General features: G+C 36.1%; 1 long non-coding RNA gene across 12 annotated transcripts; it reads left to right on the top strand.

Annotated features, from left to right (window-relative positions):
* Positions 1-496: 496 nt before the first annotated feature.
* LOC131046248 (uncharacterized) lies at positions 497-25,078 on the top strand. 12 transcript variants are annotated; one of them, XR_009105954.2, is made up of 17 exons: positions 497-987; positions 1,906-2,182; positions 2,275-2,456; positions 2,919-2,996; positions 3,412-3,489; positions 8,857-8,934; positions 18,828-19,058; positions 19,574-19,651; positions 19,816-20,046; positions 20,558-20,634; positions 20,936-20,992; positions 21,471-21,626; positions 21,788-22,019; positions 22,874-22,924; positions 23,278-23,355; positions 23,448-23,525; positions 24,076-24,450. It is a non-coding gene; the product is annotated as an uncharacterized LOC131046248 (long non-coding RNA). The 12 variants fall into 12 exon arrangements; XR_009105957.2 differs by lacking the exon at positions 3,412-3,489 and having other exon boundaries at positions 498-987; positions 24,076-24,449; XR_009105956.2 differs by lacking the exon at positions 8,857-8,934 and having other exon boundaries at positions 498-987; positions 24,076-24,448.
* The last annotated feature ends 2,540 nt before the right edge of the window (positions 25,079-27,618 follow it).

The following is a 27,618-nucleotide window of genomic DNA, read 5'->3' as shown; positions in this document are numbered from 1 at the left end:
CTAGAGATATAGGCATATTGCAAGGGAAGGTCAAATGACCCTCTATCTTTGTCTAATGAAATATAATTGAAAAATACAAGAGTGATAGCTCCAATAAGATTATTGTGAGCATTGATTTTGTTGTACTCGAGTCTCTTTTATTATTTGTAGCATATTCAAGAAAAGTTGCAATTACATCAATGAAGTCCTTACCCTAAAAGTATTATAAATTTAATTGTTGGGTCAATGTCACAACTCATGAGATAGGAAGATTCTTTGTATAATAACATTAATTGATTAATACTAATATGTATAGTATGCCAATCTGTTTGGTACAGACTATTAGATGACTTCACAGTTATATGCTCTAAATTATTTTTTTGGTCCCCTTCAGATCAAATCAAGTGGATTTCTTGAGTTTTGATTCCAATAGATATCATTTTTAGATAGTTTAAGATAAATAATTATACTAATATATAGTTTAGAATAATATAAAATAAATCAAACATAATGATGGCGGGTAAGGGAAATCAAACAGAATAGAAATGCTCGTGGTGACCAAAGAAGCCTTTAGCAGATGGATCATCGTGCCGGAGCCCTTAGCTGGAAGGCCGCCGGCGACAAATAAAATCACCCATAAAATACTAGCCGTTGTGAGAATGATAACGGCAAAGAAAATTCAAATGGGAGCGTGAAAAAGCATTTGAAATCAAGATAAATATAAACAATTCAGTTACATTCCGTTACAGACATTCTTTCTTTCTCTGATTGCCCCTTTCTCTCGATGTTCTGTTTTCTGATTGTCCCTTTCTGTCATTGTCCTGTTCTTTCTCTCTGTTTTCTTCAAATTTCTGTGTGTTTGCTTTGTTTTCATTTTTAATTTTTCTGGTTTTCAGCGTGCACGCTGGTCTGTCTGTCTTTTTTTTGGTGTTACATTTTTCTGGCAGAGCAGGGGAAAGGCAGAGCAGAGGAAGAGACAGAGCAACCGAGGGCAAATTCTTCTTCCAGGTAATCCTTCATAGACAAGAAAGATTTCATTATTGTTTGTTACAAATCCAATCAATTCAAGTTGGCTTGATAAACTTAGTAAGGAACTTTCATTTTGGATTGAAATTATTTAGTCTCAGTAACTTTTTAATCCTCTTATAGCAACTTCCTGATTCCTTTCTTCCTTACCTTTTCTCACCATTCACACCATTTTCACCCTCCACTTGAATGGATTCAGTCCCAATCGTATCAGATGGAGGAAATGGTGAAACATTCGCCATAACCAGATTAATACAGATCTCCTTTAATTGGTCATTCCACATGTACCATTTTGTGAATTTAGAGATCATGGCACGCCATGAGACCACATTTCTTTGAGGAATTCTGTCAAACAGTTCACACGCAGTGTCTATGACTCCACATTCCTTTAGAGAAATTCTGTCAAACAGTTCAGGCGCTAAGCCTAGGGTTCCACATTCCTTTGCATACATATCTGCCGGATCATTTCCAACCATACCGTCTGACACAATAATGTTCATGTGAAACAATTAAATAAGTTTTATACACCTTTAGTATTATTATCGTCTACCCTCGAAGCTGTAAGCCCTGCTTATTTACCCTTGGTATTATTATCCTCGAAGGTTTTGCTGTTGCTTGCATTACGATGACAGTGATGGGCTCGACATGTTTTCTTTTGGAGATAATTTAACGCTATAATGTAATTAATACATTTTCACCTAACACCCATTAGTTATTCTTGGGAATATTGATCTATAGATAAAACACTTCAGATTTGGACGGCCATTTTTCTCTTAATATATCAGTTTCCACACTGCTTTTATTTTTTTGGGAATGAATGTTTTGGTTTATTTTCACTCATGTTTATTTTTAATCCTTTTGGCTTGAGTGAGGGACTAATGAAGTGAGATTCCAATGCAGGCATGAGATGCAGAACCCAGCAACAGTTCATATAACTGATGCAGAGAGGAAGAAATGGGAAGTTCCTTATGACCTGCTTTGTTTATAACAAGTAGCTGCTCTAGAAGGAAACCATATTTTCAAAAAAGGCTAACCCAGTGTTTGAATTCTCTGTGTTCTCAGGCAATGAGTTGTTCTTCTCCTACCCAGCTAACCCATTTGGATATGCTATCAAGCACAGATCCCACGGAGAGGTTCTGTTCAACTCCTCATATGGTAGCTTGGTTTTCAGTATCTGGTAATCAGCACAAGCCTTCCTACATTAGCTTCATTGTTACTTTTTTATGAATCGATTAATAATAGCAAGAGTGATTTTGGCTGGGTGAGCAGATACGAAATTGTTGGGGAAATGGCAGTGCTATCTGTACCATGACTGTAATCCTGTGGTTGTGCATGGAGATGTGCACCAATGTACTAATGGACATCCACACTGAAGCTCGGATATCTGTTTTGGATAGTCGGACTCATGCAGAGGGAAGCCACCATGTGCTCTAGCGCTTACATTGCACCAGGTATTTACTTGTCACCGTCATTAAATTCTACAATTGAATTAAGAAAATTCAATGTGTATATTTTGATGTAGGAGATAAAGCTTTTAACCATTCTATGTTTTTTTATCTTTCTATGTTGAGATCGAATATTTCTTTATAATTGATGGAATTTTAAGATGAATAAAATGATTTAGATTCCCCCATGTTCCAAACTTTGTTGTCCAGAAAAAAAATTTGTAGGTTAAAAGCATGAATCACAAATTACTGTTTCAAAAGTTATTACTTAAAATTATTCTGTGATTAAAAACAATCATTTGATATTATGGATTTCGAAAACCTAAATGTTTATTTCATATATATTTTAATTAAATGTTAATTATGGAGTTCTATTGATGAACAGCCATGTAATGGATATTTTTTATACTAACAGTAAGCTGACACACAAGCTAATTAGGGGTTTGCTGGACTTTTACTTCTTTGCAGGTTCGTCTCGACTAGATGTAGTTCAGCAGTTCACTGACCTCATAGGACATACAACTGCAATGCCCTATTGGGCTTCTGGTATGTTTATAGATGTCCTGCTCTGCAATTTTTTGGTGTAGCATTGTATTGTTTATTGGCTTTCAAATATTTTAAAGAACCTGCGAATCATCTACACTAGTAAGGCCAAAGTATCAACTAACTTAGCTTTATTGGTTATGTATTTTACCGTGTAGAGAAGTTTTGTTTACTATTGGGATTTAGTAATTCTGCTTCAGGGTGTAATGTTATTTTGGATTCCTTGTTTTGGGAGCTCTGGTAGGTTTATTGGATTTTTTCATTTTCTTTAATATTTCAAATGGGATACGGGGATATGATTTTCCTTGGCTTCAAGTTAGCAGGTATTCATAGAATAGAGATTGAAATCCCGATTTCTATTACTGAGATGTTTGGAATGTTTTGAAAATTTATTAGTTGGGTGCTATTTTTTTCTTAGGGAAAAACTGTGGGGATTATTGAAGCTGAATTTGAAGTGCTTGATGAGGTTGACATGAATGATTAAAAATGGGACCCGGTACGTTTATGTGCATAATGTTTTAGATTGTTTTCACTATCATTTTATGTTACTTACTGCCTTTGTTTTGAGTGTTTCTTGTGTATGCCGTTCTTTTAGACTTGACTAGAATCTGCTATAGTGCCAGAGTGATCCAAAAGATACTAACAATTAGATATTATTCTTAGTAAAATAATATGAAACAAAATTTTAGTTTATTCAGATTAAAGGAATAAATCCAGTATGCATATAACTAGGATTACGAACTTGTTCTCACCACCAGATTAACAACTTTCCTACACTGCTATGGATGTCGTCATGCGATGAAACTCCATATAATGCAATTCTAACCTAGAGATGCTATTAACATGTTGTAAAATAGCAACCCCACATGTTTAAACACAAAGTTGTTTCAAGTATTATGGGACCATCTTACTCAGTTACAAATGATCAGAGTGTAGTACCGAGTAGTTAGGAGGGGAAGAGCCAAATCATGTGTAAAATACAAAGATAAATTCCTGTCTGATACACATCCAAATTTTATATATCATACAATAGTTCAAACTGCTAAATACAATAAAAATTGTATTGACAGTTTTTTGCCAGTTGTCTTGGTTTTTTCCATGTTTTTAAAAGGGGAAATTTACCCAATATCAATTGGCAGTGCACCTTTATTGGCAGCATTCATACAATCTCATTTATGTTGCATGTTGCATAATGAATCTACTTGTTCAAATTTTAGTATGAAAATGCCAAACCCTAAGCTCATAAACACTTCTAACTGTTTTATCCCTAATTCCACTGGCTCAAGTCACCTTTAGATGATAAAAGAACAGGCTTTGAAATCTTGCAAAAACGTTATTGAATTCAGAGGCAGCAAGAAGCTCAGTGACAGTAGTAGCAAGTTTTCGGTTAGGTATTCTTGTGTGCACAAAATAGTTACCAGACAAGTTGCTTAATCAATTTACACCCAATAGGCCTACTGCTAAGAAATATATTCAACAACAAATAAGCTAACCAGATTGGCAAAAATGTAGATTGATTTGTCTAATTTCACTAGCATCTTTTATGTGGATTGTTATCATTTAGATCATATCTTACTTAATATAAATATAGATCATAACGTAGATTTGGAGTAAAGAAGAATATGGTTGATGTTATGCATTATCAACCATCGTGCACCATATCTTATTTCAAACAGTTCACTTGTCTTATTTATACACCAAAAGTGAACTCTTACGGAAATTGAGTGTGATATCAAGTTTTGTGTGAGAATACTGCTAAGAAATATATTCAGCAGCAAATAAGCGAATCAGATTGGCAAAAATGTAGATTGATCTGTCTAATTTCATTAGCATCTTTTATGTGGATTGATATCATTTAGATCATATCTTAGTTAATATAAATATAGATCATATCGTAGATTTGGAGTAAAGAAGAATATGGTTGATGTTATGCATTATCAACCATCGTGCACCATATCTTATTTCAAACAGTTTGCTTGTCTTATTTATACACCAAATGTGAACTCTTATGGAAATTGAGTGTGATATCAAGTTTTGTGTGAGATTTTTTTTTTGGAAACCTGTTTGGAGTTGTCTTTACCTAATCATCTTGAAGTCTATTCACTGGAAGGCCTTCTATGCTCTTTGATAGAAAACGTGTTGAGTACAACACACATTAGGTCTTGATACTTTAATGAAGTACATCTCATTTGTTTCCATACTCTTTTCAATAGGAAAATTAGCTGCATACACTAGTTTGTAATATGCAAAATTGAAGCTACAAATGATGTTGATTTTAGTAATCAGATTTAAAGTAAATAACAGAAACTGAAAATGCAACACATTATGGCACAAAACAACACAAGAACAACACAGCAGTACCCTGGGAAAACCTCCCTCTTGGGGGAAAAACCCAGCATCAAAGATCCAGATCAAATCTTTTATTCATAAGCAGATTACATGAACAGTATAGATCAGATTGCTTATCTGATTGTGATATCAACCTAGGGCAGATTCACAGAGACTTGGCCCAACTGAAATCAATGTATATGCTGTTGCAGATTATAAATCTTGCTGTCTCAGAAGGGGCAGAATATCGGCGCTACTTGGAGAGGGAGATCGCAGCAGTATGAAGACACCAATTCGCCCAGCAAGATGCCTAGCAAGTTCGCTCAGTAATCAGATCAGGTCGCAGCAGAATGGAGACTTAGGTCGCTCACCAACTTCACACACTGATACCCAAGTTTGCTCAAGATGACTATCCTTGTCCTGGATCAGATTCACTCAAGATGACAACTTGAATGATAGGAGATTTAGTTCGCATAAGGCACATGAGAAATTCCCTTAAATGAAAATGATGTGTTTGATGTATGAAATGAATCTTGTTTATATACAAGATTCATACTCATGATTTATCCAAGTCGGCTGGGCAAGATTGCCGCCCTTTTACATAATTTTTGCAATTTGCCTTTTAGCGCTTAATTTGGAGCCTACATAAATTTGACAAGTTATAATGCGTTCAATTTTGGGCCCAACCCAATAGTACATGTAATCGTTCATGTTATTACAATATGATTAAATTTTAATTGCCACAAGGCAACATTAAAATATAATCCGAACTAGCTATCCATTTCAACACTCCCTCTTAGCTAGAGAGGATTCTATGAATAATCAAGTCACATAGTGGCTACCACCATGGCTACTCCCGTGGATGAAACAAATGATACGTTCACCATAGCTACTCCCAGAGGGTGAACGAACTCATCATGGAATTTCTTCCATGATACCCACCATACCTACTCGCAAAGGGTGGGACCACCATGCCTACTCGCAGAGGATGGGATTTCTTCAATGATGCCCACCATACCTACTCGTAGAGGGTGGGTCCACCATGCCTACTCGCAGAGGGTGGATCCACCATGCCTACTCGTAGAGGGTGGAAGGAGGGCTTTCACCTCAAACTTCTCCCAGAGAAGAATGCATTACCCAAAAGATGTGGCTTCCTCTGAGGCTGAAAGAAACTGGCTCCCTTTGAGCTTGACAAAGCTCCCTCTGAAGCTAAAGATGTCAAGCTCACTCTAACATTTCCTCCTTTTAGAAAAGGAAGTCTTCATTTGACCTTTGCTCCTCTTGAAATGTCCCTATGCCAACTTCTGCAGAAGAAGCAAGAGGAGTGGACCTGAATTTGCAATCCCGAGCAAAATGACCATACTTGTCACACTTAAAGCACTGGATGTGAGATAAGTCCTTCTTCCTTTTTGTTTTAGGGGCAGGATCTGAATCTTTGTCTCTATCCCACTTCCTTCCTTTGCCTTTAACCATATGCGAAGCAAGGACTTGATTTTCTACATCATAATGATCATGCTCAATTCCTCTTGCTATCAACCGTGACTCTTCTTGTATGAAATTTGCTCTCAAACGATCGAACTTGGGAAGTTCTGATCTTGCACTAATTCCTTGAATGTAAGACTCCCAAGATGCCGGAAGACCATTGAGAGCAAGCATGGTCAAGTCACTGTCATCAACAACCTTCCCAATGGATGAGAGCTGATCTCTCAAATCAAAAATCCTCATGAAGTATGCTATGAGGGATTCACCTTTCATCATCTTGATGTGATGGAGCTGCTGCTTCAAAGCTAGGGCATGGCTGGTTTTGTTGATTTCGTACATCTCTTCCAATGTCTTGAACATTTCCCTGGCATTCTTCAACTTAGAGATGATAGGTACAATATGATCCTTCACGGAGTCAACCAACATTCTCTGAGCTTGAAAATATTTCTTCCTCCATGAAATCTTTTCTTCTTCTGCCTCAAGTTCAATGGATGATCTCTCCACAAAGTCTACAAGATCACTACCATTCAATGCAAGCATGATTCGGAATCTCCATGACGTGAAGTTGGATGCACCATCCAATCTATCTTCAACCCTAAGACAATTCAACATTTGGAATGAAGTGATAAGAGCAAATAGGAAGAGGAGGAACAACTACAATCAATCTGATTACCCCTAATTCGAACCAAGCTCTGATACCATGTTGATTTTAGTAATCAGATTTAAAGTAAATAACAGAAACTGAAAATGCAACACATTATGGCACAAAACAACACAAGAACAACACAATAGTACCTTGGGAAAACCTCCCTCTTGGAGGAAAAACCCAGCATCAAAGATCTAGATCAAATCTTTTATTCATAAGCAGATTACATGAACAGTATAGATCAGATTACTTATCTGATTGTGATATCAACCTAGGGCAGATTCACAGAGACTTGGCCCAACTGAAATCAATGTATATGCTGTTGCAGAATATAAATCTTGCTGTCTTAGAAGGGGCATAATATCGGCGCTACTTGGAGAGGGAGATCGCAGCAGTATGAAGACACCTATTCGCCCAGCAAGATGCCTAGCAAGTTCGCTCAATAATCAGATCAGGTCACAGCAGAATGGAGACTTAGGTCGCTCACCAACTTCGCACACTGATACCCAAGTTCGCTCAAGATGACTATCCTTGTCCTGGATCAGATTCGCTCAAGAGGACAACTTGAATGATAGGAGATTTAGTTCGCATAAGGCACACAAGAAATTCGCTTAAATGAAAATGATGTGTTTGATGTATGAAATGAATCTTGCTTATATACAAGATTCATACTCGTGATTTATCCAAGTCGGCTGGGCAAGGTTGCCGCCCTTTTACATAATTTTTGCAATTTGCCTTTTAGTGCTAACTTTGGGGCCTACATAAATTCGACAAGTTATAACGCGTTCAATTTTGGGCCCAGCCCAATATTACATTGAATCGCTCATGTTATTACAATATGATTAAATTTTAATTGCCACAAGGCAACATTAAAATATAATCTGAACTAGCTATCCATTTCAACAAATGACACTACCAAAAACTATGAAAAGAGCTTTAATAGCAAGAACATAGTGGATAATCTCTTAGCCTTTTTTCCTCTTGGTCTAACAAGATCGCCTATTCCACTTATTACCATTGATTCTATTAAATGGTATTATCCCAAGGAATTTGTATGGCTTAGACTGCTTCACATATTTTGGGTATATTTTGAAATCTATATAATCTTTAAATGCTAGTTGTGATTCAATGGTTACATAACAAACTGTTGCCTTCGCAATCTTTTGGTCACTATTGGACAAGCCACCTCAATAAACAAAATAAGAAATAGATAACACAAACCACCAACAACTCATGCAGCACAATGATGTTTGGCTGATGGATAGTAAGCCTTGGTTATTTGGTATTATGAATTTTGAAAGCCTTTATGTTAATTATGGAGTTCTATTGTTGAACAACTATGTAATGGATGTTTTTTTAAGCTGACATACAAGCTTATTAGGGGTTCACTAGACTTTTTCTTTGCAGGTTTGTCCCCACTATATGTAGTTCAGCATTTCACTGGCCTCATAGGAAATACAGTTGCAATGCCCTATTGGGCTTCTGGTATGTCCATAGATGGCCTGCTCTGCAGTTTTTCTGGTGTAGCATTGTATTGTTTATTGGCTTTCAAATATTTTACAAAACTTGTGACTCATCTACACAAGTAAGACCAAAGTATGAGCTAACTAAGCTTTATTGGTTATATTGTACTGAGGAGTGAAGTTTGTTTACAATTGGGATTTAGTTTTTCTGGTTCAAGGTGTAATGTTGTTTTGGATTCTTGTTTTATGAGCTCTGGTAGGTTTGTTGGATTTTTTCATTTTCTTTAATAATTCAAATGGGATATGGGGATATGATTTTCCTTGGCTTCAGGTTAGCAAGTTTCATAGAATAGAGAATGAAATCTCAATTTCTAGTATTGAGAAGTTTGGAATGTTCTAAAAAAATTTAGGTGGCTGCTATTGTTTTTACAAGAAAAAATGCCAGGAATATTTGTTATTTTAACACTTTCAGATTAACTAAAACTTAGAAAATCAGAATTTATTTACTAATTAGATTAATTAGATTAGAGATTTATAGTTTCAGATTTCACACAACAAAGAAAAATAAAGAAATAGAGACAAGACAGTTACCCTGGGAAAACCTCCTAGGAGGAAAAACCCAGCTAGAAAAGATCCTCAGATCTGATTATGGATTATAGTTATGCAAACATTACAACACTTATCTCATGTGCTTGTAGGTTCAGATTTTGCTGTCACTGGAGGTATGGTAGATCAAGGTGGCTGCCTTCAACATTTACTTGCTATTATGTGAGAGATGGATGCTGATGTTGCCTTAACCTAAATTGCAGACCTTCAAGGAATTCGCTGATTCCTTGTGATGGATTTCACACCTCCTTCTAATGGCAGATGTATGTTGCTGTAGCTGTCATGACTTCACACCTCCTATATGTATGTTGCTGTAGCTGTCACGTATTTCGCACCACCTTTAATTTGCAGATTGCTTTAAGTGCAGATCTCTTGTGATTCCTTGGAGTTTGCATTAGGCATATAGGTTTTGCATGAAGAAGCAGATTGAATTGATTTGATAATGATAAGATCTTTCCTTTACTTATATGTGGAGAGAAAGGTCGGCTTCCTTTAGCTTTAATTTAATTATATTTGTTTTACTTAAATGCCTTGTAAGTGGGGTCGGCCCTATTAGCAACACGTTGAGTGTTTTTAGGCTTGTGAGGTGCAGTTTAAGGTTGCTGTGAGGATAGTGCTCTGCCCTATACGTTTGGGAAAAGGGCCCCAGCCCTTTTGGACGGATTCCAATGTTGCCTAAGGCAATTGGAATCCGCCATTCCCTATTTAATATCAACACTCCCTCTTAATTAGGGAGGAGAACCATAACTATAATCTTCCATCTTGCACACAAGTAAAGAATGGAATTACATAATATAATCTTCTAGCTTGCACACAAGCATAGACTGGATCCACCTTACATTGCCCGCAGAGGGTGGAGAGGATCTTTTCTACCATCTTACATTGCCCACAGAGGATGGTCAATAATTACTCTTCTCCCTGAGAAGATTACAATACCATCTTACATTGCCCGCAGAGGATGGTTAACAATTACACTTCTCCCTGAGAAGATTACAATACCATCTTACATTGCCCGCAGAGGATGGTTAACAATTACACTTCTCCCTGAGAAGATTACAATACCATCTTACATTGCCTACATAGGATGGTTAATAATTATACTTTTCCATGAGGAGATTACAATACCATCTTACATTGCCCGCAGAGGATGGTTAATATTTACACTTCCTTTTGAGAATATTACAATTCCACCTTACATTGCCTGCAGAGGATGGTTTGATACAACATAATGAATTACTGAGATTGAGACTCCCTCTCAATTAGGGATTCATTTTCCACAATACCAAGTCTGTCCCTGAAGTACACAAACTTCACTTTGGATAGAGGCTTGGTGAGGATATCTGCAACCTGCTCATTAGTGTTGATGTACTTCAGCTGAATGGCACCTCTTTGCACCATATCTCGAATGAAATGATAATGGGTTTCCACATGTTTTGACCTGTCATGAAACACTGGATTGACAAACATTTTTATACAACTGACCAAACAGCCCAGCAAGAAGCTTACGAAGCCACACAACTTCTCTAGAAGCTACACTTGCTGCAATATACTCAGCTTCAGCAGTACTCAATGCCACTGAGGATTGTTTTCTGCAAGCCCATGAGATCACTGTGGATCCCAAGCTAAAGCAAATACCAGAGGTACTTTTCCTGCCTTTGACACTTCCAGCCCAGTCTACATCTGAATAACCTTCCAAAGTTATTGAAGTGTTAAGTGGATACTTCAGCCCAAAACCAACTGTGCCTTGCAGGTACCTTAGGATGTGCTTGGCTGCGACAAGATGAACATGTTTGGGCATGCTCATAAACTGGCTGAGAGCATTCACAGCAAAACATATGTCTGGTCTTGTGTTAACTAGATACATCAGTAATCCAATCAACTGTCGGTACTCTGATGGATCTGTAAAATCAGAGTTAGCTGCAGAAACACTTAACTTCTTTAAGTTAGATTCCATAGGAGTAGACATAGGTTTACAATCCATCATTCTAAATCTTTTCAAAATGTCAATAGTATACTTTCCTTGACTTAGAAAAATTTTGTTCGAACTTTGCCATACTTCTAGACCTAAGTCTTTTATTTCAAATTCTGAAGCTAGTTCTTCCTTGCATCTAACAATAAGTTCATTTTTACCAGTAAGGAATAGGTCATCCACATATAGAACTAGAATTAGCATTTCATCATTGACTAACTTAAAGTATATGTTAGTGTCAACATCATTTTTATGAAAACCTAGACTTAACAAGTATTTATCAATTCTTTCATACCAAGCACGACGAGCTTGTTCAAGGCCATACAGAGCTTTCTTCAACCTGCACACATGAGTTAATCTATCCTGAATCTCATAACCCTTAGGTTGTTCAATATAGACCTCTTCCTCAATGACACCATTAAGGAAGGCAGTCTTAACATCCATCTGATGTAGTTTCCAGCCTCTAGCAGCAACAATAACTATTATTGTTCTAATAGAAGTATATCTAGCAATAGGAGCAAAAGTTTCTTCATAGTCTATGCCTTCCTTTTGAGAAAAACCACGAGCAACAAATCTAGCTTTATATTTTTCAATACTACCATCAGCATTATGTTTAATTTTAAATAACCATTTAGAGGAAACAACAGATTTGCCTTTGGGTCTGGGCACAATATCCCAAACATCATTCTTGATGATTGACTGATATTCTTCATCCATAGCAATATTCTAGGCATGATGATTCAAGGCTTCTTCAACATTGCAAGGTTCAGTTTCGATGAGATTGCACATCAATGCAACGTAGTTGGAGAATACTTGTGGTCTCTTAGTTTCATGGAAGGTGCCACTGGGGGCAGCAAATCTTTCGGCTTCTTGAATGGTGTTTCTTACCCAAAGAGGCCTCTTTTTGGTAACGACAATGTCACTAGGAATATCAGTGGGATTCATGGGCTCTGGTGGATCATTATGTTCATCTTGAGGTGGAGGTTCAACCAGCTCCCTCTGAATCTCAGGGTTAGTATCAACATTCATATCTTGATTGTCATTAGCTTCATCAATAACACAAGAACCTTTTGATTTCTTAAAAGCAATATCTTCTTCAAATGTAACATCCCTACTTACCTCAACATACCTTTGACCAGGGATGTATATCCTGAATGCCTTGGAGGATTCACTGTAGCCGACTAGCATGCCTTTTTTTCCGGAGGGATCCAACTTGGATCGCTTTTCCTTGGGCACATGAATATGAACGGGACTTCCAAAAATTCTGAGGTGACTGATGTCTGGTTTGGATCCTGTGAAGGCTTCTTCAGGGGTCATGTTCTTTAGATCACGGTGAGGATATCTATTCTAGATATATACTGTTGTTCTAGAAGCCTCAGCCCATAGGAAGGTCTGCAAATCTTGATCGTGAATCATAGCCTTTGCAGCCTCAACAATAGTCCTATTCTTCCTTTCAGCAACACCATTTTGTTGAGGATTGTATGGAACACAAAACTCCCTCTTAATTTCTAACTCAACACAAAAGTCATGAAAGCTACCGAAGGTGTACTCACCTCCATTGTCAGATCTTAAACATTTAATTCTTTTACCAGAGGAGTTTTCAGTTAATGCTTTAAACTCTTTAAATTTACTTAAGACTTCATCAGATTCTTTAGATTTCAAGAAGTAGATCCAAGTTTTCCTAGAGAAATCATCTATGAAGATTACGTAATAAAGAAATCCACTAGGAGATGCTATAGACATAGGACCACATAAATCAGAGTGAACAAGTTCTAGTTTGTCTTTAGCTCTATTTTCACTTTTATGAAATGGACTTTTAACATTTTTACCTATAGCACAACCTTTACAAGTGTTATCATGGATTTGACTGAGTTTAGGCATACCTTTGACTAGCTTTTCAAGGGATGGAAGAGCTTGATAATGCAAGTGTCCAAGTCTTCTATGCCATAACTGACAGGATTCAGGAACCTCATTAATGAGGGCTTGAATAGGGTTAGTAGAGAGCTTATACAGACTATCATATCTATGACCAATTATACGAGCAGATTTAAAACTAGATTTCTTAGGCCAAGCAAGAACTTTTCCCTCAGAAAATGCAATTTGATAACCTTTATCTTCTAGAGCAGAAATGGAAATTAGGTTTCTTTTAATTCCAGGAACAAACAAGATATCACTGAGGTGCAAGGAAATACTAGAGTCTAAATTTAGAGAAGTAGATCCATAACCTCTTACTGAATAACGAGCGTCATCACCAATTACCACGTGAAAGTTGGTATCCTTTTCTACTTAGTCCGAAAGGTGATCACAGTAGCCTGTGATGTGTCTGGAGGCACCACTATCAATCAGCCATGTAATACTATCGGAAGGAACACTGCTAGACAGAGCGGAGATGAATAAGAAGTCATTATTTTGATCTGAGACTTCATTTAGGTTGACTTCACTTTGGTTAGGGTTATTCTGAAATTCTTTAGCATAGTGACCAAATTTGTCACACCTAAAGCATCGGACACGAGAGGTATCTCTTGGTTTCCTCCAAGGGTGTTGGGAACTAAAAGGTCTGAATTCCCTATTTCTTTTTGGATAAGGTTTCTTCCAATTTCCCCCTTTCTTGCATTGAGCTGCAAGCATATGGTGATCATCTATATGGAAAATTTTGGTTTGCCCTCTTGTGATGAGGCGAGACTCTTCTTGGATGCAATCATTCTTAAGGCGATCAAGGGTAGGTAACTTAGTCCTGCCACTTATGGTTTGGATAAATGATTCCCACGAGTGAGGTAGACTATTTAAGGCAATCATGACAAGGTCTTTGTCTTCCATGTTATGACCAATTAAACCTAGTTGATTCTTTAGTTCTGAAATTCTCATAAAATAGGAAATAACAAAATCTTCTTTTGCCATTTTGATATTATGTAGTTGTTGTCTTAAAGTAATTGCCCTACTGAGATTGTTAACTTCATATGTACCTTGTAGATATCTGAACATTTCCCTTGCAGTAGTAAATGAGGCAATAGAGGTGACTAGGTGGTCTTTGACTGAATCAATGAGAATCTTCCTAGCCTTGACAACATCCTTTTTGAATTGTTTTAGCTCAGCTACATTCGTAGGTTCAGTTAGCTCTTTCGCTTTTATGAATTGGAGAAGATCTTCTTCCTCTAGAGCCAACTTGTTTCGAACCTTCCATGCAGTAAAATTGAGATTCCCATCAAGCCTATCTTCAACTTTCAGCCCCATTGACCTGACCTGTGAATGCGACAACAATCTGGAAATAAAGGAGAATTAAAATTCTAAAATTTGAAAGTTGATCTAGCCTATAGCTCTGATACCATGTTATTTTAACACTTTCAGATTAACTAAAACTCGGAAAATCAGAATTTATTTACTAATTAGATTAATTAGATTAGAGATTTATAGTTTTAGATTTCACACAACAAAGAAAAATAAAGAAATAGAGACAAGTCACAGTTACCCTGGGAAAACACCCTAGGAGGAAAACCTAGCCAGAAAAGATCCTCAGATTTGATTATGGATTATAGTTATGCAAACATTACAACACTTATCTCATGTGCTTGTAGGTTCAGATTTTGTTGTCACTGGAGGTATGGTAGATCGAGGTGGCTGCCTTCAACATTTACTTGCTATTATGTGAGAGATGGATGCTGATGTTGCCTTAACCTAAATTGCAGACCTTCAAGGAATTCGCTGATTCCTTGTGATGGATTTCACACCTCCTTCTAATGGCAGATGTATGTTGCTGTAGCTGTCATGATTTCGCACCTCCTTCTATATGTATGTTGCTGTAGCTGTCATGTATTTCACACCACCTTTAATTTGCAGATGTCTTGTGATTCCTTGGAGTTCGCATTAGGCATATAGGTTTCGCATGAAGAAGCAGATTGAATTGATTTGATAATGATAAGATCTTTCCTTTACTTATATGTGGAGAGAAACCCTTTTGTGTAGGTCGGCTTCCTTTAGCTTTAATTTAATTATATTTGTTTTACTTAAATGCCATGTAAGTGGGGTCGGCCCTATTAGCAACATGTTGAGTGTTTTTAGGCTTGTGAGGCGCAGTTTAAGGGTTGCTGTGAGGATAGGGCTCTGCCCTATACGTATGGGAAAAGGGCCCAGCCCTTTTAGGCGGATTCCAATGTTGCCTAAGGCAATTGGAATCCGCCATTCCCTAATTAATATCAACAATATTGAAGTTGAAGTTGAAGTGTTTGATTAGGTTGACATGAATGATAAAAAATAGGAGCCAATATGTATATGTATGTAACATTTTAGATTGTTTTTACCACCATTTTGTGTTACTTACTGCCTTTGTTTTGAGTGTTTCTTGTGCATACTGTTCCTATAGACTTTACCAGAATTTGCTATACTGCAATAGTGAACCAAAAGATACTAACAGTTGGATATGATTCTTAGTAAAATAATATGAAACAACATTTTAGTTTGTCTCTTAAGTTGTTTCTGATTCAAGGATTATATCCAAGGATTATGAACTTATTCTCACCACCATATTAGTAACTTTCCTACAGTGCCATGGATGATGTCATGCCATGAAACCCAATATAATGCAATTTCCTAGATATGCTATTCACATGTTGTAAACTAGCAACCCCATATATTTAAACACAAAGTTGTTTCAAGTATTATGGGACCATCTTATTCAATTGCAAATGATTTTAGTGTAGTATCTAGTAGTTATGAATGGGAAGAGCCAAATCATATGCAAAATACAAAGATAAACTCCTGTATCGATGCACATCCAAATTTTACATGACATACAATAGTTGAAACTGCTGAATACAAGAAAATCTGTATGGACTGTTTTTGCCAGTTGCCTTGGTTTTTTTCATATTTTTAAAAGTGAAAATTTACTTAATATCAATTGGCAGTGCACCTATTTAAGCAGCATTCATACAATCTCATGTATGCTGCATTTTGCAAAATGAATCCACTTGTTCAAATTTTACCATGAAAATGCCAAACCGTAACCTCATAAACACTTCTAACTGTTTTATCTCTCATTCCATAGACTCTGGCTATCTTTAGATGATAAAAGAACAGGCTTGAAATCCTGCAAAAATGGCACTGAATTCAGAGGCAGCAAGAAGCTCAGTGACAATGGTAGTAAGTGTTCGGTTCTAGGTAATCATGTGTGCACAAAAGAAAGACCAGTCAAGTTGTTCAATCAATTTACACTCAATAGGCCTGTTGCTAAGAAATATCTAACTCAACAGCAAATAAGCTAACTAGACAGGACCACATAAATAACATCTTAAATTCATTTATGTAGTCCATAAATAATTGATTAATTGCAGTGATACTCCTTATCAAATTACTCTTAACTGATCAAGATTATCATTCATAAAGATAGATAAATAGTTAGGCTTTTATATGGTTCAGATACTTTAATATTAACATAAACTAACTCACAATTAATCTATAGTAACGGGTCTGTGTCATCTGAATTCGATTTATTGAACAAATGGTAAATCTAACCTGATGCATTAGTAATACTCTCCAAAATCAAATTACATGCTGAAGCTTATGAGAATCAAATTTTTTGCTTCTGTAATAGTACAAATGATGGCACGGGTCCAAAATATTTCATTCTGTGTAGCCAATAATTTCACATAGTTTTAGACATGGCAGAATGATAGATGCCAATTGATTCAAATATAACCAAGGTGGACTTCTCCAAAGAAAAACAAATAAAAAGAAAATAGCCTATGATTAAGTACAATAAGCACTATTATAAGTTTTGGATGAGCTAAGTCGAATCTGTGATCCTCAGCATCATAGAATTTATATGACATCAATGGAACAAAGAATGTAGAAGCATTTATCAATTACATAGAATTGTCTGCTCACAGTTGCAACCAAGGTTGTAACCTGCTTGAGACTTTCAAATCTTCGACTCCACCAAAGTTAATTTTCTTTCTAAGTTTACTGTCTGCTTCATCTTCTATAGACAACGGAGCATGATTATTGAACAAGAAATGTCCTTGTTTTGGGTACGTGACCATCCACAAGTATTGGAAAAAATGTAGATTGATCTGTCTGATTTCACTAACATCTCCTATGTCGATTGATATCAAATTAATATAAATATTGATCATAGCATAGGTTTGGAGAAAAGGAAAAACAGGGGAGTAGGATACATGCATTATCAGCCATCGTGCACTGCATGTTATTTCAAATTGTCTGATCTATGCAGATATCAAATTGAATTCTTTGTAACATTGTCCTTTGATTGAGAAACCTTTTTTGGAAACCTGTTTGGAGTTGTATTTACCTAATCATCTCGAAGTCTATTCACCAGAAGGCTTTCCGTGCTCTTTGACAGAAAATGTGTTCAGTACAACACACATCCGGTCTGGATATTTTAATAAAGTATATCTCATTTGATTTCATTCTCTTTTCAATAGGAAAATTAGTTGCATACAAGTTTGCAATCTGCTGAAATGAAGCTACAAATGACACTACTCAATACTAAGGGAAGAGCTTTAATAGCAAGAACATAGTAGATGATCTCTTAGCCATTTTTCCTCTTTGTCTAACAAGATGGCCTATTCTACTTCTTACCATTAAATTACTATTAAATGCTATTATCCATAATTCTCAAGGAATTCATATAACTCAGACCGCTACACATATTTGGGTATATTTTGAAACCTGTATAATCTTTAAATGTTAGTTGTGATTCAATGATTACATGACAAACTGTTGCCTTCACAATCTTTTGGTCACTATTGGGAAAGCCACCTCAATAAACAAAACAAGAGATAAATAACACAACCACAAACAACTGGTGCAGCACAATGACGTTCGGCTGATGGATAGTATGTAAGCCCTGGTTATTTACCCTTACTATTATTCCCTTATTAACCCTCTGTCTAAATAGTCTTGAGACCACATTCTTTTGAGACATTCTATCAAATTGTTTTATACACCCTTAGTATTATTACCCTCTACCCTTGAAGCTTTTGTTGTTGTTTGCATGACGATGACAGTAGTTGGCATGACATGTTTGATTTTGGAGATGATTTAATGCTTTAATGTTAATACCCAATAGTTGTTTTTGCCCCTTTGTAATTTTGGATCTGTAGATAAAACACTTCAAATTTAGATGACCATTTTTCTCTTTATCTTTCAGTTTTCAGTGTTTATTTTATTTTATTGAGAATGAATGTTTTGGTTTGTTTTCACTGATGTTTATTTTAATATTCTTGCAGCAAAATGTTGTAAGGTAACATTAGGCTTGTGGTTTTCTTTTTTTCTTTTTAATCCTTCGGACTTGAGTAAAGGACTGATGAAGTGAGATTCAAATGCAGGCATGACATGCAGGACCCAGCAAGAGTTCATATAACCCATGTAGAGAAGAAGAGATGGGAAGTTCATTATGACTTGCTTCCTATATAACTGTAGCTGCTCTAGAAGCAAGCCATGTTTCCAAAACAGCTCACCCAGTGTTTGAATTCTGTGTGTTCTCAGGCAATGAGTTGATCTTCTCATACACAGCTAATCCACTTGGAATTGCTATCAAGCACAAATCCCACGGAGAGGTAATCGGTACAAGCCTTCCCACATCAGCTTCACTATTACATCTGATTGAATTGATTAATAATAGGAAGGGTGATTTTGGTTGAGTGAGCAGATATGAAATTGCTGAGGGAATGACTGCTATCTATACATTTTATCCATCTATCTTTTTTATCTTCCTATGTTGGACATGGGATCATTTATTTCTAATAAATGATGGTTTTTAAATATCAATAAAATGATTATAGAATTCTCCGTGTCCCATACTTTGTTGTCCATCAAAATATTTTGTAGGTGAAAAGCATGAATGACAACTATTCCAAAAGTCATTTTACTTAAAATTATTTTGTGATTAAAAAGCATTCATTTGATAGTTATGGATTTAGAAAGCCTAAATGTTTATTATCATAAATATTTTTACTAAATGTTTATTATAGAGTTCTATTGATGAAAAACTATGGGATGGATGTTTTTTATGCTGGATGTAAGCTGACATGCAAGGTTATTGGGTATTAAGTGGACTTCTACTTCTTTGCAGTTTCATCTCCATTAGATGCAGTTCAGTAGTTCACTGATCTCATACGACATACAACTGCAATGCCCTATTGGGCTTTTTGTATGTCTGTAGATGCCCTGCTTTCCAGTTTGTTGTTGTAGCATTGTATTGTTCATTGGCTTTCAAATATTTTGTACTTGCAAGTCATATACAATAGTAAGCTGAAGTATCAGCTTGTTGAGCTGTGTTGCTTATGTATCTTTTGAAGTGATATTCTTATGCAGGCATGAGACACAGAACCCAGCAAGAGTTCATATAACCGATGCAAGGAAGAAGAGATGGGAAGTTCTTTATGACCTGCTTCCTAGATCACTCGTAGCTGCTCTAGCGCAAGCCATATTTTCAAAACAGTTAACCCAGTGTTTGAATTCTCTGTGTTGTCAAGCAATGAGTTGATCTTCTTCTGCACAACTAATCCATTTGGAATCGCTATCGAGCACAAATCCCATGGAGAGGTAATCAGTACAAGCCTTCCCTCATCAGCTTCACTATTACTTCTATTTGATTGATTAATAATAGGAAGGGTAATTTTGGCTGGGTGAGCAGTCATGAAATTGTTGAGGGAATATTTGTGCTATCTGCACCTTTCATCCATTCTGTATTTTTTATCTGCCTATGTTGGGATCGAATATTTCTTATAAATGATAGTTTTTAATATCAATGAAATGATATAAAATTCCCCCGTGTTCCATACTTTGTTGTCCATCAAAATATTTTGAAGGTTAAAAACACGAATCACAAAATACTGTTCCTGAAGTCATTACTTATTTATTTTGTGATTAAAAAACATTCATTTGATAGTTATGGATTTAGAAATCCTAAATGTTTGTTAGCATAAATATTTTTAGTAAATGTTTATTATAGAGTTGTATTGATGAACAACTATGGAATGGATGTTTTTTTATACCGGATCTAAGCTGACATACAAGGTTATTGGAAGCTCACTGGACTTCTACTTCTTTGCAGGTTCATATCCATAGATGCAGTTCAGCAGTTCACTGACCTCATAGGACATACAGCTGCAATGCCCTATTGGGCTTCTGGTATGTTAGATGCCCCTGCTTTGTAGTTTGTTGTTGTAGCATTTTATTGTTTATTGGCTTTCAAACATTTTGCACTTGCAAGTCATCTACAATAGTAAGTTTAAAGTATCAAGTATCAGCTTGTTGAGCTTTGTTGGTTATGTATTTTATGAAGTGAGATTCTAAGAGTTCATATAACCAATACAGAGAAGAAGAGATGGGAAGTTCTTTATGACCTGCTTCCTAGATAACTATTAGCTTCTCTAGAAGCAAGCCATATTTCCAAAACAGGTAAACCAGTGTTTGAATTCTGTGTTCTCAGGCAATGAGTTGATCTTCTCCTACACAGCTTGCTATCAAGCACAAGTCCCATGGAGAGGTAATCAGTATAAGTCTTCCCACATCAACTTCACTATCACTTCCGTTTAAATTGATTATAATAGGAAGGATAATTTTGGTTGTGTGAGTAGATATGAAATTGTTGAGGGAATGGTTGTGCTATCTACACCTTTTATCCATTCTGTCTTTTTTATCTTCTTATGTTGGGATCAAATGTATCTTATAAATGATAGTTTTTTAATATCATTAAAATGATTATATAATTTCATTAAAATGATTATATAATTCCCTTGTGTTCTATACTTTGTTGTCCATCAAAATATTTTGTAGGTGAAAAACATGTATCACAAAATACTGTTCCAATAGTCATTACTTCAAATTATTTTGTGATTGTAAAAACATTCCTTTGATGGTTATGGATTTAGAAAGCTTAAATATTTATTATCATAAATATTTTTAATAAATATTTATTATAGAGTTCTATTGATGAATAACTAGAGGATCGATGTTATAACTAGGGGATCGATGTTTTATATACTGGCTGTAAGCTGACATACAAGGTTATATTGGGGGTTCACTGGACTTCTTCTTTGCAAGTTCGTCTCCATTAGATGCAGTTCAGCAGTTCACTGATCTCATAGGACATACAGTTGCAATGCCCTATTGGGCTTCTGGTATGTTAGATGCCCTGCTTTGTATTTTGTTGTTGTAGCATTGTATTATTTGTTGGCTTTCAAACATTTAGCACTTGCAAGTCATCTACAATAGTAAGCTAAAGTATCAGCTTGTTGAGCTTTGTTGGTTATGTATTTTATGAAGTGTGATTCTAATGCAGGCGTGAGAAGCAGGACCCAGTAAGAGTTCATATAACCAGTGCACAGAAGAAGAGATGGGAATTTCTTTATGACCTGCTTCCTAGATCACTATTAGTTGCTCTAGAAGGAAGCCATATTTCCAAAACAGCTAAACCAGTATTTGAATTCTCTGTGTTCTCAGGCATTGAGTTGATCTTCTCCTGCACAGTAATCCATTTGGAATTTTCTATCGAGCACAAGTCCCATGGAGAGGTGATCAGTACAAGCCTTCCCACATCAGCTTCACTACTATTTCAGTTTGAATTGATTAATAATAGGAAGGGTAATTTTAGCTGGGTGAGCAGATATGAAATTGTTGAGGGAATGGCTATGCTATCTGCACCTTTTATCCATTCTGTCATTTTTATCTTCCTATTTCTTATAAATGATGATTTTTTAATATCATTAAAATGATTATAGAATTCCCCTGTATTCTATACTTTGTTGTCCATCAAAATATTTTGTAGGTAAAAAACATGAATGACAAAATACTGTTCCAAAAGTCATTACTTAAAATTATTTTTTTGTGATTAAAAAGCATTCATTTGATAGTTGTGGATTTAGAAAGCCTAAATGTTTATTATCATAAATATTTTTACTGATGTTTATTGTAGTGTTCTATTGATGAACAACTATGGGATGGATTTTTTACTATCTCTAGGTAAAAAGCCATGAATGACAAAATACTGTTCCAAAAGTCATTACTTAAAATTATTTTGTGATTAAAAAACATTCATTTGATAGTTGTGGATTTAGAAAGCCTAAATGTTTATTATCATAAATATTTTTACTAATGTTTATTATAGTGTTCGATTGATGGACACAACTATGGGATGGATTTAGTAGCTTAGGGGTCAAATGTTTCTAGCATCCTAGAATTGTAATCTCTTTTATCTTATAATCAATATATATTGTAATCTCTTTTATCTTATAATTAATATATTATAGGCCTTAGCCTTTTGCTTAAAAAAAAAAACTATGGGATGGGTTTTTTACTGGCTGACATAGTAAAGGTTATTGATGTGCAACTAAGGTTATCAGGTGTTCACTGGACTTCTTCTTTGCAGGTTTGTCTCCATTAAATGCAGTTACAGCTGCAATGCCCTATTGGGCTTTTGGTATGTTTGTAGATGCCTGCTTTGCAATTTGTTGTTGCAGCATTGTATTGTTTATTGGCCTTTAAACATTTTGCACATGCAAATCATCTACAATAGTAAGCTAAAGTATCAGCCTGTTGAGCTTTGTTGGTTATGGATTTTATCAAGTCGTGAAATCTGTTTACCATTGAATTTTAGTAATTTTGGTTCAAGGTTTAATATTTTTTTTGGATTCATTGTTTTGGAAGCTCTTGGTAGGTTTGTTGGATTTATTCATTTTCTTTACTATTTCAAATGGGAAGTAGGGATACAATTTTCTTTGGCTTCAGGTTAGCAGGTTATTGGGGGTTCACAGGACTTCTACATCTTTGCAGGTTCGTCTCCATTAGATGCAGTTCAGTAGTTCACTAATCTCATAGGACATACATCTACATTGCTCTATTGGGCTTCTGGTATGTCTGCAGATGCCCTGTTTTGCAATTTGTTGTTGTAGCTTCAAGTTAGCAGGTTATTGGGGGTTCACAGGACTTCTACATCTTTGCAGGTTCTTCTCCATTAGATGCAGTTCAGTAGTTCACTAACCTCATAGGACATACATCTGCAATGCCCTATTGGGCTTCTGGTATGTTTGTAGATGCCTTGCTTTGCAATTTGTTGTTGTAGCATTGTATTGTTTATTGGCCTTTAAACATTTTGCACATGCAAAAATCATCTACAAATAGTAAGCTAAAGTATCATCCTGTTGAGCTTTGTTGGTTCATGAAATTTGTTTACCATTGATTCATTTTCTTTACTATTTCAAATGGGATACTAGCATACAATTTTCCTTGGCTTTAGGTTAGCATATTTTATAGAATATAGGTTGAAATCCCATTTTTTAACTCAGGGACCTGGTACATATATGTGCCGACCTTTTAGTTTGTTTTTATCACTTTTTTGTGTGCCTTTGTTTTGTGTGTTTCTTGTGTATGCATTTCATTCCATTTTTGCTTTGAATATAAATGGATTTTAATTTAAAATTGAGATTGATAGGTTGAGTCATTTGTGTGATTGTTTTCTCTCCTCTCTAAAAGATGCTATGCACATATTTATTTTGTCTAACAAATAGATTACAAGTTGGTAGCATGTTGTATGAAAAACATTGTAGATTTACTTGGTTGCCCTTCGAACAGGTAGGTTGAAGGCCACTCTTTCAAGAATGGTTGTCTGACAGTTTGATAAAGAGGAGATCCAAAGAGAGTTTAACAGTTTTTGAACTAGTTATTTTTTCACAGTTTGGTGGGAGAAATTGCAAGAGTGACATTTTTGTTGTGTATTTAGAGAAGCAAGGGATAGAGTTGGGTATTGACCATTTCCTTAATAATATTTTGGTCAATGCAATTGACCAAACAACATTGTAATATGTACAAATATACTGTTTAATATTAAAAAAATTATTAGAAGGGACTAAAAAGCCCCTTCTAAGGATCAAAAAGCCCCTTCTAAGGACCAAAGGGAATATCCAATGGCGACAACTTAAACAATAGGCGATAGACCTAGGCCATTCTTTAAGATTTATATCTCGTTTCCTTTGTGTTTTTGAATAATTTTTGTTAAATTTTAATTTTTATCTAAGAAGTTACAAAATAAAATGATCAACATTAAGGTTACTATTGGAGTTATCTTTTATTAGCTTTGGAGTTATTTTTTATTAGCTAATAATTATTTATTTAATTATTAGTCTATTATATTCCATGCTTAAGCTAAACTTAAGAATCTTATAATTCTTAAGGGTTTTCACCTTTAGGGTTTCGAGTATCCTTTTATAAAGATTCTCTCTTTGTATTTTAACAACTGTAATTATTGAATTGCATTCTTGTTGCACAATCAATATGACTTCTTTTTCTGGATCTCTGAATTCTGGCTTCCATAGCTTTTTTGCAGGTGATCTTTGGGAGCTGTAGAGTTAATTTTTCCTCAACTCCAATATGGTATCAGAGCTCCAGATTTGCATGCCCCTGTTCTCTTCATGAGAGATTTTAGGTCTTGTTCTTTAGATTTGAGTATTCGGGGGTTTGTGCAGTTGTTTTTTTACCATTTCTGGGGGTAACTGATTTTTTGGTATATTTTGGTGCCAAAAGGACCTCACAATTGGATTCAAAAGGTCGTTTCCACGAATTTTGAGGCACAGAAATCCGTACGACTATACCTGCGAATGTGTATTTTCGTCAAAAAAAAAAATTACTTTTATTTATGCCCTACAATAGGGGTTTTTTTTCTTTTGGTCATACGTAGGTGCTTTTTCAAAAACCTTATATCGTCGGAAAACTCTTTTCGAGCTTTATCCAAATTTCGAGGTTTGAACTTTTGATTTTGTTTTTTTATGGCTTTTTTTTGCTGTCAAAGCTAGAGGTTCTTTTTTGCACTCCGAGAGACATCAATTGAGCGTTCGAACTCTGTTTTTCGAAAACTTTATATTGTTGAAAAATTTGTTTTGTGTTCTTTCCATTCATATGCGTTTTCTTTCTAGATTCTGCTCTAGGTATATTTTATTCAGTTTTTTTATTTTCAGCAATCTGGTGAATATCTTGGATGTTTCAGGTCTTGGGATCTTTTTTTTTGAGTAGGATGTTTCGTCTTTGGTTGTTCTTTCTGTTGCATTTTATTTATGCAAACACATTGATATAAAGTGCCACCATGCATTGTATACTTGGGATGTTGCACATCTTGTGTCTTATTGTACATGAACTACTTATAAAGTGCTTTGGGGGGGTTGATGTTTGTCTTTGTTTGCCATCTACCTTTGTCACATGAGTGTTCCTTCCTGTTGTGACCATTTCACACATCGCCCCATTAAAATGGGGACCCCCTCTTTTTGCTCGGTTTTGCCTGTTTCTCTCTCTGCTTTTAGGGTTTTTGAGTCATCTGGATTAGGGTTAAGCCTTAGGGTTTCTGTTTTGATGATCCAGAGTCCTGTCCAATTTTGAGAGATTATTGAGCTTCCTCCTGCAGGATGCAATTTTGAAATAGGGTAAATTGTCAGGGGTCAAGTAAGTTTGTCTAGGTTCAGTCAGTTTTTTTGAATGCAAGTCCGAAATTTTGCCTAAGTGTTGATGATGGAATTGTGAATTTTTGTGATTTTGACCAAATTTTGGAAATTTTAATAATCGATTCCGGGCATTGGAAAAGTCTTATTTTTGCCTTGTCAAGTGGTTAAAGCCTTAAAATCATGATATTTTGGCCTAAGGAAGCAAGTTCGCTCCTATCCCTCAGCCAGGGACCAGAGCGAAAATGATATTTTATGCATCCTGGTTATTAATTTGTTTCATTTGTCTTGTGCAGGGTCGCTAGGAGATGCAGTTGAATGTAAATTGGAAGCTTTGAAGATTTTGAGATTCGAAAATGGCAAATTTTTGGAGTTTGAGGACAAATCGCTCCTGTCCCTTAGTGAGGGACCAAGGCGAAATGTCTTGCCTAGGCCATTTTGACCTCATTTTGATCAAACTAAAGTGTTAAGGGCATAATGAAAGGTGAAATCAACATGACGGAGTGTCCAGACTGAGTCATTTGCAATGAAAAGATGAACATTTGCCCTCGAGGACAAAAATCGCTCCTGTCCCTCACTGAAGGACCGAAGCTCGTTTCTCAAAATTTTACTGTCCTTGCAGGATCAAGACGAATTTTGGATTGGAAGAGATAAAGGGAGGCATGTTCTGTCCATTGAATATAATTTGAAGAAATTTGCAAACAAGGAAATGTGCCAGGAACAAAAATCGCTCCTGTCCCTCATTGAAGGACCGGAGCTTGAAATCCAAAATTGCCTTATCCTTGAAAGATTTGAATGATTTCGCAATTTGAGAAGGACAAAGGAAGTACATCTTATCAGTTGAATATAACTTGAAAATACCACCATGAGGAAAATTGGCCCTAGAAGCAAGTTCGCTCCTATCCCTCAGCCAGGGACCAGGGCGAATTTTAGTGATAGCTCCTGTCCCTCTCCCAGGGACCAGAGCGATTTTTCTTATAAGGCAAGTTTTGGGCAAAGATCAAGTAAGTTTTAAGTTTGAGGCAAGCAAAGGAGGCGTAACGAACCCATTGAAGATAATTTGAAAATTACAAAAACGCCAAGTGAAGTTCATGTTGTCCTAGGCGCTCCTGTCCCTCTCCAAGGGACCAGAGCGATTTCTTCCTTAGACAAATTTCTCGCCAAGATGAAACGAATGCCATGTCAAAGGTGAATGAAAGGGAGCATGACGAGTCCGTTGAAGATAGTTTTAAGCATTGGCAAAAAGTGATTGAGCCTACAAGTGCAAGTTCGCTCCTGTCCCTCAGCCAGGGACCAGGGCGAAATCAAGGTTATCTAACATTTCCCTCCAAGTTTAAGTCACTCCAAGTCAAGGTACAAGGAGGCAATGATGTTTGGAACGCCTCGACGAAGAATGAAGTTGCAAAGACCGCCAAATGTGATGAAATCACCTAAGTTCGCTCCTGTCCCTCTCCTAGGGACCAGAGCGAAATCTCTAAGTATGCTTAAATTTTGAAGGCCACGTTCGTTTCAAGTGTTCAAGAAGGAATAAAGGACGTCATTTTACACCTTGAAGACAATTTGACATCAATATGATGAAGGAATTGCACTATAGGCCAAAGTTCGCTCCTGTCCTTCAGTCAAGGACCAGGGCAATATTCACTAAATTGGCCATTTCTTTCAAAAACCACGTCAAGGCAAGGTCGCACAA

The sequence above is a fragment of the Cryptomeria japonica genome, chromosome 8 (assembly GCF_030272615.1).
Source record: "Cryptomeria japonica chromosome 8, Sugi_1.0, whole genome shotgun sequence".
In the NCBI taxonomy this organism is placed as follows: domain Eukaryota; kingdom Viridiplantae; phylum Streptophyta; class Pinopsida; order Cupressales; family Cupressaceae; genus Cryptomeria; species Cryptomeria japonica.
This window is presented reverse-complemented; position numbering and strand designations above follow the sequence as displayed.